The 16,685-nt window shown below is 37.5% G+C and overlaps 1 long non-coding RNA gene and 1 other non-coding gene across 2 annotated transcripts; both read right to left on the bottom strand.

Annotated features, from left to right (window-relative positions):
* Positions 1-4,095: 4,095 nt before the first annotated feature.
* Positions 4,096-4,202, bottom strand: LOC145561029 (small nucleolar RNA R71). Its single transcript, XR_014093611.1, has one exon. It is a non-coding gene; the product is annotated as a small nucleolar RNA R71 (small nucleolar RNA).
* Positions 4,203-12,213: 8,011 nt separating this feature from the next.
* LOC145559602 (uncharacterized) lies at positions 12,214-13,518 on the bottom strand. The gene is made up of 3 exons (XR_014092797.1): positions 13,182-13,518; positions 12,789-13,085; positions 12,214-12,702 (listed from the first exon to the last, which is right to left on the bottom strand). It is a non-coding gene; the product is annotated as an uncharacterized LOC145559602 (long non-coding RNA).
* Between the last annotated feature and the right edge of the window lie 3,167 nt (positions 13,519-16,685).

The following is a 16,685-nucleotide window of genomic DNA, read 5'->3' as shown; positions in this document are numbered from 1 at the left end:
AAGCTGGCAATCCTTGTATCAAACATTAGCAAATAAATCTACAGCATGCATCATTCCTTGGTGGCAATCCATCCATTCTTGAAGTGCAATGATTAGCAAATAGATTTGAATGATTTGCAAAATATTGTAATCATCAAAAAAATAATTTTCATTTGGCTTCCAAACATATTATAGTGTTGCTAATATTAGATCGATAATAAACAATAATTTTAAAGTTTGATTTATTGAAATAATAATCTTAGTTAAAGGGACCCAAAGCCAACGCCATCCAGACATATTATAGTGTTGCTAATATTAGATCGATAATAAACGATAATTTTAAAGTTTAATTTATTGAACTAATAATCTTACTTAAAGGGACCCATATCGAACGCCTTCCAAACATATTATAGTGTTGCTAATATTAAATCGATAATAAACGATAATTTTAAAGTTTGATTTATTGAACTAATAATCTTACTTAAAGGGATTTAGTCAGTTGTTTCAACAATCTTTAGTAGGCAGTAACAATGGAACTAATCTTAACCCTACACTAATGTCATTAAATTAATATCATTAACCCTACACTAATATCATTAAATTAAGTATTTCAATATAAAATAAATCAATGAACCATACAGTAATAATTGTATTGTGAAAATTTTCCCGCCTTTAACCCTCCAATCTGTCAATTGGTCATTGGATGTCCTTTACTATAAAAGTCATGATGGTGGGAAACTTTATATTCACCTCCAAAATATGAAAAAATCCTCCACATCTCTCCTTAGGGTTTCCATGGCTTCCCAAAACAAATCCTTTTCTTCTCATTTGGGACCCAAATCAAATTAAACACCCAAATTTTCAAAGCCTCATGTAGCATCCAAATCAAAACCAAAGCCTCCGCATCCTACCAAAAAGAGGAACACCAAGCGTTTCCCTTGGAAGCAGCAAAGTCTGAGGGTTTGGAGCTTGAATCATAATGCCTCTATGAGGATTATGGAACATGCACCAACCCACCAGTCTTCCTAAGCTGCTAAAGCCAAGGTAAAGCAACAAATGGCTAATGGCTTGGTAGTCGTCCAGGCACTGAAAGCAAACAATGATGCTGCTGTAGATGGGAATGCGGGTCCTGTGGTTGAGCAAGATGTGATGCAACATGGAGTCGAGGAAGAGGGAGCTGTAAACTGCCACACAATTATTGTGAAGAGTAAACAACAGTATGACATGGGAGTTGTTTATGAGGTGAGGGATGATGAAACATTTGAAGCCATTTATGGTGATTATGCTCCCCGTTTGGATCTCACAATCCCGGAGATTATTCTGAAGAAACAAGGCTTGATAATTGCACCAACGGATACTGCTGCTAGTGCCAGGATCCGTACTGGTGACATCATTTCTGTGCAGGGAGTGGTAAAAATGAATTAATTTGTTTGTTTTTCTTTAGATATTATGTTGTTAATTTTTATGAAGTTGTTTAATTTTTGTTTTTTTTTTATTGCGAAAGTAATTGTTATTTAATTTTTTTTGCTAATTTTTGTTTTTTTATAGTCAAAGTAATTGATATTTAATTTTTTTTTCCTACTGTGAAAGTACTGGATATTTATTTATTTATTTATTTATTTTCAATGTTTGAAGGATCCCACGAAGAATATGAACACTAGGTTTAAGTTCTTCTACATCAGGAACACTTTTACTCCTCCCCACGAGATGAGGGTGTACGGAAAGCTCAATTCTAAGCTATTGATGTGTCCGTTTTATATAGTATTTTACCCCTGTCCCTTGGTCGTAATTAGTAGTGTTTTTGGCTCTTTAGAGCCACTTTTATTACTAATTGGTGTTTTCTAGTGTTTTCGTAGATTTGGTTGACTTTTGCAGGGATTTATGCTTTTGGAGTATTTTCCCGAGATATTTAGGAGCAATCACGAGCATTGGAAAAGCACGACCAGAGTTTATAGCCCAGGGCCGGTTAAAGACATCGAACCGGTGATTAAGGGCTCGGTAGAGGTGATACCGGGGCGTTTAGACCGAGTATTCAAGACCCAAAGAGGAAACCCAGATTGGCTCAAAGAATTGGAGCCCAATCGAAGTCCAAATATTGGCCCAAATGAGCCGCCCGGCCAAAAAGATTGAAGCCCGGAGGCGCGCCCGGCCGGGCGGGAGGAGCGCCCGGTGACGCGCCCGGCCGGGCGCGAGATTGCTATTAGAGGTGAAAAAAGGCGCGCCCGATCGGGCAGTGCCTCGCCCGATCGGGCGCGTGTATATTTAAGAGACGATTAGCGTCGTTTTAATTTGTTTTAGTTTAGGATTTTTGTACGGAGTATAAATACTCCTCCGTAATACGATTTTAGGACCTTTTTCTTTTTCTCTTAATCCTTTCTCTTAGACTTTCTCTCTCTACTTAGTCTTCTCTCTCTAAACTATCTCTCTAAACCTTTGTTATTAATTCTTTAATTAATTCCAGATTTATTTTGGTGACGATTTCTCTTCCCTTAATCTTAGTTATTTATTTTATTCCTTTGATCATGATTTATTTTATTTCTTTGTTTAGTTTAGTTTTTAATATGTGTGAGTAGTTTTATTTCTAGGGTTTATGGGGATCCATAAATAATATGAAGGGGTAAATTGTTGTTGTTAATTATCAATTCTAGATTAATTTCCTATTGATTGAATTAATGCTCTGTGACTAGATTAGGCCTATCTTTTATGCATGAGTTTGACAATATTGATTCAAGAATCGAGAGATGAGAATTAATGTTTAGGTCTAGTTTCAATAGTCGAGTTAATTTATAAATGTTTAAGTCAAGAATCGAGAGATGAGATTTAATACCGATAAATTAATTGTGTGATTGTAATAAGTAGCGAGAGCCCTTTACAATTTGGTTAATTGATGCATTGATGATTGACTATTGACTATTATTGATTGTTGGTATTGCATGATAATTTCTTATTGGATTGTTTTAATGTTTTACAATTGCGGCTTGTAAAAGTATAGCAATATTAAATTGAAGAATCGAGCAGATGTTAATTTGATATTAAAGGCTATTTTCAATAAGAACTTAGATCTAGTAAATTGCGAGAGCCTGTTAGATCTGTGTTGGTTAATAAATTGCGAGAGTCTGTTAATCATGTTATTTATGCAATGTCAATGATTGATTACCCTATTCTACCCCGGAATATTATTTATTGGTGAACCTATGCCCTAGATCCTTTTATATATTATTTTCTCCCTATTCCTACTCTTTTTAGTTTAGTTTCTTATTCATTCATAAATATTGGTTACTTAAATAATTTAGATTATAATATTTAATTAGGAGTAAAAAGACTTGTTTCCCTGTGGAGATCGACCCTACTTCCCTATCTACTTTAGTTAGTGATTTAGGTAATTTTATTTTGATTAGGGGATACGACTCTACCCTGTCAAAATTTGGCGCCGTTGCCGGGGAAACGGTTTTATTTTTATTTCTGATTGTTTTTATAGTCTAGATTATTTCTCTTTTGTCTCAGAGAGCGTTAGTTCTCTGAGACAAATCTCATATTTGCTTCTAGTTTTTGTTTATGCCCAGGTGTTCCAGATCAGGTTATATCCCATTCGATCCTGAGATCGAACGTTCCTTCCATAGACAGAAAAACTTCTACAAGCAAATCCTGGCGGATTCTGGTGATAACAACAATAATCACCGCGATCCTCCAACTGATTCTAGCGATTTAGAGGCATCATCAGACACAGAATCAGAGATGGCGGCTCCAAAGAAGCTTAGTGAGTATTCACAACCAAAGCTTACGGATTTTCCACATCTCACCCCTACTCCGGCTCTTGATGGAGTTCAATTTGAGATCAAGCCCCAATTTATAACGATGATAGAGAGGAAACAATTAAGTGGAGCCAAGGGTGAAGACCCGAATCTTCACATTGCCGACTATTGTCAATATTGCAACACCATAAGGCAAGCCGGGGTCACTCAAGACCAAATCAGGGAGATTCTCTTTCCCTTTTCTTTAACTGGAAAAGCTAAATTGTGGTTTAATGGTTTAAATAGAACTACACTTGGTATAACTGACTGGGAAACTCTTGTTTTGAATTTTTATAACAAATATTATCCTGCAGAGAGAACAGCAGTACTACGAAGTGCGATTCAGAACTTTGCCCAGGAAGCCGATGAGTCTTTATATGAGGCTTGGGAGAGGTTCAAGGACCTACAAAGAGAATGCCCTCACCACAATTTAGCACAATGGCAGTTAATCCATGCCTTTTATAACGGCATTGGAAATTCTTCTAGAATAATTTTAGACTCTGCAACTAGTGGGAGATTTATGAATCTTAATGTTGATGATGCAGGTCAGGTTATTGAAGATATGGCGATACACAATTCCCAATATGGGAATCCTAGAGGATTTTCTAACAAGGGGAAACATAGTGTCGACTCTATATCCTTTTTGCAAGCTCAACTGACCTCTATTTGTCAAAAATTAGATAATCTGAGCACTGCTAACGTAGCCAATGTTTCTGCGATTAATAATAATTCTAATGAGGCTTTCTGTGAAAATTGTGGTATTGTAGGTCATTGGGAGCAGGATTGCAGGAGTTCCGTGGAGCAAGTTAATGCCTTTCAAGCTTATAGGCAGAATAACCCATACTCCAACACTTACAATCCTGGGTATCGGAATCATCCATACCTTTCCTACCGGAGCACTAATGTTCAAAATCCACCACCACAAGAACCACAGGTGCCACAACAACAGCAGCAGAATTACTATCATCCCAATGCTAGCCAGAAGAATCAACCACAACAACTCCCCTCATCTTCCGACCCTTCTTTGGGGGAAATTAGAGCAATGTTGGTCAATATGCAAAAGCACATGGAGAGCAGAGATGCGACAATTGATCAAATTTTAGCGCATAATAAAATTGTAGATAATCAAATTGCGCAACTCTCCGCTACTCTACAAGCACGCCAACAGGGAGCCCTGCCGGCACAGCCGACTAGGCCTACGGATCAAGCATTTGCAATCACTCTAAGGAGTGGTTCAAACTATAAAGGGCCCTCTATGCCCAGAGTTGATGAACCTATTTTATTAAATAATGCTAATCTTGATTCCATTAAACCAAACAATGTAGTTGCTAGCCCTGTAGGGCTAGAGGATAATACTAACACATCTAATTCTACATTGCAGGGTAAAACTCCGGAGAAGGTGGCTACTCCAGACAAAGAGAAGAATGTTCAAAAGCCAATTATCAAACTTCCTTTCCCCAATCGTCAATTGAAGACAAACTTGGATAAGCAGTTTGGTAAGTTCCTGGAGGTGGTTAAAGATTTGAAGGTAACAGTTCCCTTTACTGAATTGATCACACAAATCCCCTCATATGCAAAATTTATGAAAGAAATTTTGACGAGAAAAAGGTCTATTAGTGAGGTAGAGACAGTAGCTTTCACTGCAGAGTGTAGTGCCGTACTTCAAAATAAGTCTCCGCCTAAGTTAAAAGATTCGGGTAGTTTTTCTATCCCTTGTCATATTGGTAATCTCTTAATTGATAATGCATTATATGATTTGGGTGCTAGTGTTAGCGTCATGCCATTATCTGTGTGTTCTAAGTTGAATATGGGTAAATTAAAAGCTACCAATATAACTCTGCAAATGGCCGACCGTTCTTTCAAATACCCCCTAGGTGTTTTAGAGGATGTTCCCGTCAGAGTAGGTAAATTTTATATACCTGTGGATTTTGTTGTTCTTGATATGGCTGAGGATATGCAAACCCCAATTATTTTGGGTAGACCATTCCTTAACACTGCAGGAGCAGTCATAGATGTTAGAAGTGGTAAGTTAACACTATCAATAGGGGACGATAAAGTTGTTGTTAATCTGAATAATGCCCCCAAAAGCTCCATGACTGAGGAGAAATGTTTCAGTGTTAATGTGGTTGTAAATTATTCTAACAAGCCCCAAGCTCTTGAAAAAGATCCCTTGGAGGCGGTATCTTGTGTTGCATCCTTTTCAGATGAGATAGAAAGATGGCAAAAGGAAGTCGATGCAATAGAAAGAGCACTCTACAATGTTGGTTTTGGTTTCGAGGATGAACAAGTGGAACCGATCGAGCAAGTTGTGCGAATCGAGCCTACAGTATGTGTTCCGCCAGATCGAGTTGCAAGTGTTGAACGCAATGACAATTTGAAGCAACATTCAATCGAAGAAGGGTTTTTAATGCGTAGCATTGAAGATCCCCCTTCCCGAGTCAAGGAGGATCCACCAGATAAGGCAACTTGGCGTCCCACAGGTTATGTCAGGAAGCCGCATCGCAGCCTAAACATCGCTAGACTGGGTGAGAAACCACCCGATCAAGCGCTAGGCCAAGGGTCCTAGGAATTGTACTTGGTAAGAAGGTCGTGCGGGACCTAGATAAACCAGCGCTTTGCGGGAGGCAACTCGTATTTTTAATGCTTTTTAGACTAGTTTCTCTTTTCTTTTTCTTATGAGAGGAGAGACAAGGGAATTTAATGAGTTTTATGAGTGTTTGTACAGATTTGAAGGAAAAGAGTTAGACAACTTCTTGAGAACAGAATAAAATTAGCATTCCCCGATTTAGTCTCGGGCCCGACCGGGCGAAGCTCGCCCGATCGGGCGCGAGAGCAGGGCTTCAAAAATAAGAAATTTCGCCCGACCGGGCGCGAATTTTGACGTTTACGGACTAATTTGTCCGCCCGATCGGGCAAGCCTCGCCCGACCGGGCGCGAGAAGTGAAGAAATTCTGGGCAAAAATTTGCCCGACCGGGCGAATGGCGCCTGACCGGGCGCGAGCGACTACGGAATTTTGCAAAATCAGATCGCCCGATCGGGCGAGCCACAGCCCGACCGGGCGCGAGCTAAGTTCCGCGACTTTTTCTTCGTCTTTTCTTCTTCTTTCTTCATTTCTTCTTTCTTTCATTACTTTCTCTCTCTAAAACTCAAATTTTCTTTGACTTCTCTCTAAGATTTCTCCTCCATTACCAATCCAAATTCAAAACTTTTTATATGTTTGTAATCCTCTCTTCATCCTCTTCACTCTCATACAAAAAAATTTTCAGTTTTAATTCAAAATATTTTCGACCCATTTCTCTACATGGCTTCAAAGAGGGCAAGATCAATTTTTGGTAGGAGCTCCAGCTCGAGGGAGGAGTACGACCCAGACTTACAGCTCCCGTATTGGCCGACGATCCGGATCGTGAGCCGGGAACAGAAAGAACGATTGTAGCATTTGGTCGGTCGTGAGGTAATCTCTTCTCGGTGGTTGCACTGCCCTACCTTGGAATCATATGGTTTGTTTGATTATGTTAAACGATTTTTGAATGATATTGGCATGAGAAAATTCGTTGACATGCATTATCCTACATACCGAGAACTCACATGTGAATTTTTGTCCACTTTTCATGTTGTTAGTAGTAGGAATGGGCCTAATTTATTTTTCAGGTTAAATAATAGAAATATTAGTTTAACTTTTGTTGAATTCTGTAAAATTTTTGAATTAAATTCTGAATTATCTCACCAGTGGCATGAAGATTATAAAATGGGTGATTTATATTTTGCTTTGACTGGTTTACCTGCCCCCGACCCCCAACATGCTAGTACCAAACCCATTCACCACCCTGTCCCGAAAATCTGGCAAAGATTTGCGGGATAGTGTTTTTGGGGTAGGGCCGAGCCTCATAACGCTCAAACCAACGAACTAGCTATAATAGGTCACTATGTATACGGGTTCGGGAAATTGAACATAGGCAGGTTCATAGTTCATCACCTGAGTCGGCATGCCACAACCAGCACCACTTCCAAGTCCCCTATCCGTTTAGATGGCCTTATCACTCGATTAGCGGTGAAAAAGGCCGGTTTTGTAGTATACGGACCCCACCAGCTGACCAACTGCGGACCAGATACCTACATGACTGCTAGTTATTTTGAGGATGTGGGGTGGGTTAGGCCGGATAGCGAGCAGACACCCTTTTGGTGTATTCGGACTGGGAACGAGCAACCTTTGCCTATTTTTCCCCTCCCCAGTCCAGACTTGACCGCCTTTCCCCCAGGGCAACTTTCTTACACCTATGATGTTTTAGTTGCCAACGCTAGGGGACAGGCACCACCACCACCAGTTCCACCACCTCAGCCCCAGCCCGAGGTGGCTTTCTCTCCACCTCGTATGTCCCATTCCGTCCCTCATGTTGACTCTGACCCAGTTTGGGATTTTTAGAGTATAGGTCAGGCCCTAGGACGTATTGAGCATGCACAGACTGACCTTAGGAGGATGGTGGGCTCTATTGACCACAGGTTAGGGTACCTAGAGAGGAACCAGGGTAGAGCTCTCTACCCTATGTATGATGATTATGCTCGTCGGGGCAACATTCCCGACGACGCTATCCCCCCTGACTGGTTTCTGCCTCCACCCCAGGGATACGGTAGGGATCCCACTGCCCGTGGTATTTACTCTGACTATTCTTCCTTTTTCGGGTACTGGCAGGCCATACCTTTCGGGGGACCGGCGGGGGGGGAGTTTTCATGCTGACTATTTTGGTGGTAGCTCTTCTGGTGCAGGTGGTGCAGGTGGTAGTGGAGGTGCGGGTTTCGGCTCGATGGACGAGGATGATGAGGACTAGCTATGCTGGGCTAGTTTCCGAGCCAATGAGGACATTGTCTGATTCTGGCTTGGGGGAGATTTTGGTTTGGTATTTTTCTTTTTCTCTTTTCTTTTATTTTTGGTGTGTTTTCTTAGGTTAGATTTTTCGCTTTCTAGGTTAGTTTTATTGCTTTCTTTATATATAAAAATACAAAAAATTGAAAAATTAAAAAAATTCAAAAATACGTTCCAATGAATTATAAATTATGCTTCCCTGTGCCCCTTACTTTAGAAATTTGTTTTGATCCTTGGTACTTGATGATGGGCATTGTGGATTAGTTGATCATGATATGATGTTTGATTGCTTGAAACCTTTACATGCGTCAATTTTGTCCAACTATTTGTGAATATAGTGCTTGACTAGTTAATTTGGTAAGGAATGTGTGATAGTTCCATAATTCCTGGTATGTCAATGAATTTGAGTATTGGTTTGCAACTATAAGTAATGTTTATATGATTCATTATTATGCACATTGTGGAGGACGAAGGCATTTGTTCTTTTAGGTAGCCTCCAGACATTGTAGATACATTTGTTCCCTTCTTGCTACCCATGTTGTTGCCTTGACCTTCTGTTGTTTATTAGCCGCATTACAAGCTTATTTTGCCCCATTGGTTACTAGTCCAAAGCTTGTCTTGGGGGAGCTATTAGTGAGTGAGGTGAGGGAGTTTGTAGTGTGCTTATTATTTGCACAACTTGGGTGGGTTTTTGAGAAGTTGTTTTGTTATTATTCATGTTTATTTTTGATGAGTTTGAGAGTTATATTTTCTTGAAAAAAAAATAAAGCATGATGTTATAAAAAAAATAGAAGTTCAAAGAAAAAAAAATGTGAAAAAATAAGTGAACTTCAAGAGAAAAAAAAATGTTCAAATGTTCTAGTTGGAGGGTGATCAAAAGAAAAATAATTTTGAGCCTCAATGAAATATCCAAGTTTGGAAAATAAAGTTTGTTTGTAAGTGTTGGGATTATTTATTATGATTGGAGTATATTTGGTTGATGTTAGAGTTGGTTATGTAGGAGATGTATGATCATTATTTATTTTTGATCATGGGTTTTTGATAGGATTTGGCTCCCTTAAGCATAGCTTTTCTCTCACTTGTTCCCAAATGATTCCTACCCTTTACCCTAGCCTTACACTACAAGCTTTAAAGACCTTCCGACCTTTGTGCGTAGAATTGTATGAATGTGAAAGTGTTGTTTATCAATGCAAGTTATGATTTGGCATATTTCGAGTCGACTAGTAGGATTGAGCGTTCATTGTTTTTATACACACGAGAGTGTGAGTTGGGAGGGCATTGTTCACATTAAAGGGGTGGTTGGAGAGCGATCGAGTACATCTTTTACTCGCCACATAAATGAGAGTCGAGTGTGTGAGCACTAGTCTTGAATTCTATATGCTCTTGTGGTTTGCTCTGTTTGACAATTGTTAGGGAAGATAGGTAATTGGATGGATTTGATTGGTTGACTCTGAAGCGTGTTTATTTAATTTACCTTGGATCGTTTGTGCTTGATTTTTACTTATTGGGGTGAAGCATATTTATTGATTCATTGATGAGATCTTTGCTTAGGGACAAGCAAAGGTTTGGCTTAGGGGAGTTTGATGTGTCCGTTTTATATAGTATTTTACCCCCGTCCCTTGGTCGTAATTAGTAGTGTTTTTGGCTCTTTAGAGCCACTTTTATTACTAATTGGTGTTTTCTAGTGTTTTCGTAGATTTGGTTGACTTTTGTAGGGATTTATGCTTTTGGAGTATTTTCCCAAGATATTTAGGAGCAATCACAAGCATTGGAAAAGCACGACCAGAGTTTATAGCCCAGGGCCGGTTAGAGACATCGAACCGGTGATTAAGGGCTCAGTAGAGGTGATACCGGGGCGTTTGGACCGAGTATTCAAGACCCAAAGAGGAAACACAGATTGGCCCGAAGAATTAGAGCCCAAGCGAAGTCCAAATATTGGCCCAAATGAGCCGCCCGGCCAAAAAGGCTGGCGCCCGGAGGCGCGCCCGGCCGGGCGGGAGGAGCGCCCGGTGACACGCCCGGCCGGGCGCGAGATTGCTATTAGAGGTGAAAAAAGGCGCGCCCGATCGGGCGATGCCTCGCACGATCGGGCGCGTGTATATTTAGGAGACGATTAGCGTCGTTTTAATTTGTTTTAGTTTAGGATTTTTGTACGGAGTATAAATACTCCTCCGTAATACGATTTTAGGACCTTTTTCTTTTTCTCTTAATCCTTTCTCTTAGACTTTCTCTTAATCACACAATTAATTTATTTTATTCCTTTGATCATGATTTATTTTATTGCTTTGTTTAGTTTAGTTTTTAATATGTGTGAGTAGTTTTATTTCTAGGGTTTATGGGGATCCATAAATAATATGAAGGGGTAAATTGTTGTTGTTAATTATCAATGCTAGATTAATTTCCTATTGATTGAATTAATGCTCTGTGACTAGATTAGGCCTATCTTTTATGCATGAGTTTGACAATATTGATTCAAGAATCGAGAGATGAGAATTAATGTTTAGGTCTAGTTTCAATAGGCGAGTTAATTTATAAATGGTTAAGCCAAGAATCGAGAGATGAGATTTAATACCGATAAATTAATTGTGTGATTGTAATAAGTAGCGAGAGCCCTTTACAATTTGGTTAATTGATGCATTGATGATTGACTATTATTGATTGTTGGTATTGCATGATAATTTCTTATTGGATTGTTTTAATGTTTTACAATTGCGGCTTGTAAAAGTATAGCAATATTAAATTGATGAATCGAGCAGATGTTAATTTGATATTAAAGGCTATTTTCAATAAGAACTTAGATCTAGTAACTTGCGAGAGCCTGTTAGATCTATGTTGGTTAATAAATTGCGAGAGCCTGTTAATCATGTTATTTATGCAATGTCAATGATTGATTACCCTATTCTACCCCGGAATATTATTTATTGGTGAACCTATGCCCTAGATCCTTTTATATATTATTTTCTCCCTATTCCTACTCTTTTTAGTTTAGTTTCTTATTCATTCATAAATATTGGTTACTTAAATAATTTAGATTATAATATTTAATTAGGAGTAAAAAGACTTGTTTCCCTGTGGAGATCGACCCTACTTCCCTATCTACTTTAGTTAGTGATTTAGGTAATTATTTTTGATTAGGGGATACGACTCTACCCTGTCAGCTATGGAAGTTGTTTGACGAATGGGCTGTTGAGGTCAACAGAGACCCGAACTGCTTGAAGTTAATGCGTCAAGACAGGGAATTGAAACGCAATGCCACAATTGGACAAGCAGGGACTAAGAATGCGGACTATGTTTATGCTTTCCCAGAGTCTTATTAGTTGCATCTGTGCATGGTAGTATGTACTAGTTATTGGTTAACATTTTATTTAAGGATTGTGTTAGGTAGAGGCCATTCCTATTTGGCCCAATAGGTTTTCGCAGTTCTTTGGGTCTGGCGTTATTAGCCTTCTTTTGGGGATGTTTGGGTTTAGGGTTGATTGGGGATGTTAAGGTTGATTAGTTGCAGCAGTGGAAGCATGTTAATGTATTTTTTTAAAAAATGTATTGCGAATGCACCATGACCTTGTAATGAAACATGACTAGAATGATGGGTATTTTGATGACTAATCCAGCGTATTTGTTTAAAGTATGCTTATTAAAAATATGAAAATAAGTCGTGTGTGAAAATTAATTCATATTGCATGCTAATTTATTCTAAACATAAAATTAATAGTGGAAATAAAAATTCAATAAAAAAAAAAGAAAAGGTAACGGCTCAGATACGATATAAATGACTAAGTGTCATATGGACCTTATTAAACAATATGTCATGAATAATTAAACAAAAATTGCAGAGTAAAGCTAAAAGCTAATTAACTTTACTATTTTTATAAATTAAACACAATAAGTCATAAAGTTTGCAAAATAGAGCCATGGACTAAATCACTCGACACAGCGAGATTAGTCATTAAACATCCCAAAGTACACATCCCAAAGTTTTAAGACTAATATAAACATACACTGCTGTGACAGAGTAAGGCAAAAAATTCGTCCACCTAGTCCTTCCATACTTCTAATTCCAAGTGTGCCACATTCTGCAAATGGAAAAATCTTCTTGTTAAAGAAAACAAAATATGCAAATAATTAGCTACATCCGTATAGAAGCATTGCATTATAATACCTTAAGCTGTTCTAATTCCAAGTGTGGCCATACAACTTGTCATATAAAAATTATGATCAATGTTGGGTTTGGATTCATGCCATACAACTCAACGCGAACATTGTCATCGACTTCAACCTCCTCATCGCGAATGAACTCTAGCATTCCTTTCTTGATGCTGCAAGAAACAATCTTAAGATTTCGATCCCTCCTAATGTGCATTGTGGCTTCATACTTCTTAGTGTTATTATACAATGCAACTTTGGTTTCTTTTCCAAGGCCGTTGAAATATGCTCTGGCAAAGGCTAGAGGGACGTTCTAAATCAATTAAATAAATAAGAAATTAAGATAGGATTGTGTAACAAAAAATTATCAAACATGTTCAATTGTAACAAGAAATCAATTACAACTTACAAGTGTTGGTTTCCAAACATAACTGTACAGGAACTGGAAATTGAAGTGCGGTTCTTCAACGTCCGTACTCGATCCCACTCCATTTCCAGTTATTTCCATGGCATCCCTTCAAATCCTAACCCGATATATCATGTCCACAATGTTGTGTAAGGTCAACAAAATACGATCTCCAAGTTGTAAGTTGTTTGATCTTACAAAATCGCCCTATCCCTTGCTTAAAAACGTCTCAACACTGCCATCACCCCAAACAATTTCTTTTAATTGTACCATGTGTTTAGTATTATCACTTCCGCGTTGTAGAGTCAAAACAATCTCTCCACGGTTCTTATCCCACGTGGTCCACGGCTCATTAACCCCACGAGTTACACGATTCGGAAGAGGCTGACAAAGTAAATAGCAAAGGAATCACAATTCACAACAAAGGATTATAATTAAAAACAAAGGATCACAATTAAATCCTTTGTTTTTATGATAATTTACATAGAAAAGCTACATATTATATGTTAAATTACATAGCAAATCAACTCACCCCATTTTTTAACCGCCTACGAGTGTCGATCTCGAATTCAAATCGGTTAACGGACATTGTAGCTCCTACTTAAATGATCATAATTGAACATAATAAGAACAAAGGATTAGTCCAAAAAATGGAGCAAAATTGAAAATAATAAGAACAAAGGATTAGTCTAATTTCAAACAAAGGATTAGTCCAATATACAAAGGATGTACTCTATTTAATTTTAAATAATAGTAAAAATAAATCATAGTATGTCCTTTTGTTAAAATTAAAACGAACAAATCAAATTAAAGAACAAGGGATTATAATTAACAACAGTTGATAAGGACACACAAATTAGATGTCATTTTCTAAAAGTTTAAAATTACATATGTCATTTTCTTAAAATCAAAGAACCACTAGAACATAATTATACTACCAAAAATAGCAAAATAACTGACAAGTCCTTATCAATTTCCCAAAACAGATCTAATAAAATACCAATTCAAGATAGGACAAGAGTGTCTTTAAAAAAAGTAATGTCTTTAAACATATAAATTGAACTATCACAAAGACGGAAAGCACAAAATACGACTTCAAACAGGACAAATTCTCAAGAAAATTAAACAAAAATAACAATTATTCATAGGAATATGTCAAATGTAGAATTGATCTCATATGGGTTACTCAAAATCAGCGTGAAACTACAAATTAAAGCAAATACATAATTAGAGCACTTCAGTCGCATAATTAAAATCAATGCATGTAAATTAAGTAATACAAGAATGAAAAGGCTTGAGAAATTGGCGTTATACCTGCTTGAAGTGAACTAAAATTAAGAAGCAAATTGTATTTTGAGAGAGATGTATTTGATGATGAACAGGGGTTAGGGTTTGGATTTCTAAGTGTAGTAGTGTTGGTGTTATGTTTGAAAGGCAATGAAATTATAAGAGGGAGCTGAATAATTAATTGTGTAATAGAAACGTTACTTTAAAAAAAAAATTATTTTAATTTAATTGAAACACAAGAAGTTGCGAACACAGGTAATAAAATTTTTTAGGACATTGAATCACGGTTGTGGCACTGTCCCAATGGTCCTTACATAGCATAACTCTCTTGACATTACCAACAGCGAAGGTTCGATTCCCCCAACCCCCTCCCTCCATTTTTTTTTGCCATTTTGTACTTCAATTTCGCAAATATTCTTCCAAAATGGAAATTTGCTTCTTTTAATTTGTAATAGTACCAAGCATGAATGAAGGTCTCCATTTTAATATTATTAAAAGATTTATGACCTAACCCCGAATACGTTCACCCGAAATGAACCGAAACCTGAAGTGACCCGATCCAATTTCACCCATATTGATTGACCCGAATCGACCCAACCCGTAGTGACCCGACCCAAATTCACCCCTATCCTAAGTGAAGACAGTGAAATATTGAATTACTAAGTTTAGGGCTTCTTTATTTCCTACGTAATTGATACTCATGTTTTTTTCCTTTTAACGATTTTACTATTTTGGTGACCCGACACAATCTTAACCCAAAAAGCCCAGATCCGAATCGACTACCCGACCCTAAGTCTGATTTTCAAAATCTTACCCGATCCGAACATACCCGATCGGAATTGACACGACCTGAACTTGATCTGACCCGACCCGAACATGACCAGGACCCGACCCGAACATGACCTGAAGTGATGACCCTATTTTGACCCGATTCCCAAATCAACCTGACGCGACTCGAACCCGACCTGAACATTCGCAGGCCCGAACTTAAGCCGAGTTGAATTCACCCGACCCGAACCCAACCTGAATAACCTGTGTGCCAGGTCTATCCCACATCACATTAATATCTTTTCGTATGATCATTGCCCTACAGAGTAACCTTTTACTATGTAATTTATGACTGAGTAACCCCTGATTGCGAATATCTATTGATTAACCCCCAACTGATTGGGTTGTGTCGGGTAGACTCAAATCTTGGTTGACTAATTTCAATTCAATTCAATTATTTTCTATTTGGTTAATGTGGATCGAGTTGGCCAAATAGATATCAAAATAAGGTTATTATTAAACTAGAGTTTTTAAACTAAAGTTTTTACCTTTAGTTTTTTAATATCAGATCATGAATAATTATTACGATATAAGTAGTTTTGCTTCTCTCATTTTGTAATTTTTATGTTTAAGACAAATTAAAATTGAATAATGAGGTAGCCATATATTTGCAATGGTGGATTATTTAGGTCGATAATTAATTATGGTGGGTGAAATTCAGATAATGTGAAAATCAAATTGTTTTAAATTATGGTAGGTATGATGTAATTCCGGGTCAGACCATATCGGGTGGGAAGCTTTAACTTCTAAATGACGTGGCACTAATCATCAAGAATTGAGAATCTCCATCAACAAATGAAAATGAGAGTTAAGTTTGGCCACGTGGACCAATGGTTTTGGTAAGCATATTAAGGATTAACCTTAGTTAAAGTTAAGGTTAAACTTTGGTTATACCACATGGGGAAGCGCGCAAATTGACTAAATTAAGTTCACTCAGCACATTTAAAAATATCATTTCTCCAGAAAAAGCTAATCGCCTTTTCATTTCTTCTGTTCTTCAACAACAACACTCCATTTTCGAAGCTTCAAGGAAGGCGATAAAGCAGTACCAAGGCTATTCCGACTCCATATCTAAACATTTGCGAGGTAAATCATCTACTCTCTTCTTGTATTTGTTTTTTTTTTTGGTTTTTTTTCCCTGGAAAATGTTGCGAATATTTATATGGTTAATGTTTGGGTTTAATAGTTCTTTGATGAAGACTTGAATTATGTTTTGAAATTTATTAAGTTTTGTTTGTTTCATAGGTTTTTATTTTGTTTAATTATATTGAATTATCACTCTGATTTATGGGTTGAATAGTTCTAATTTGTTGAACAGTTCTTCTAAGCTAATTTACTGAATTCACTTGAATTCCTGTTTCAAAATTAGTTGAATTTGGATGTTACTAAGGT

Source organism: Chenopodium album, chromosome 9 (assembly GCF_948465745.1).
Source record: "Chenopodium album chromosome 9, dcCheAlbu1.1, whole genome shotgun sequence".
Taxonomy (NCBI): domain Eukaryota; kingdom Viridiplantae; phylum Streptophyta; class Magnoliopsida; order Caryophyllales; family Amaranthaceae; genus Chenopodium; species Chenopodium album.
This window is presented reverse-complemented; position numbering and strand designations above follow the sequence as displayed.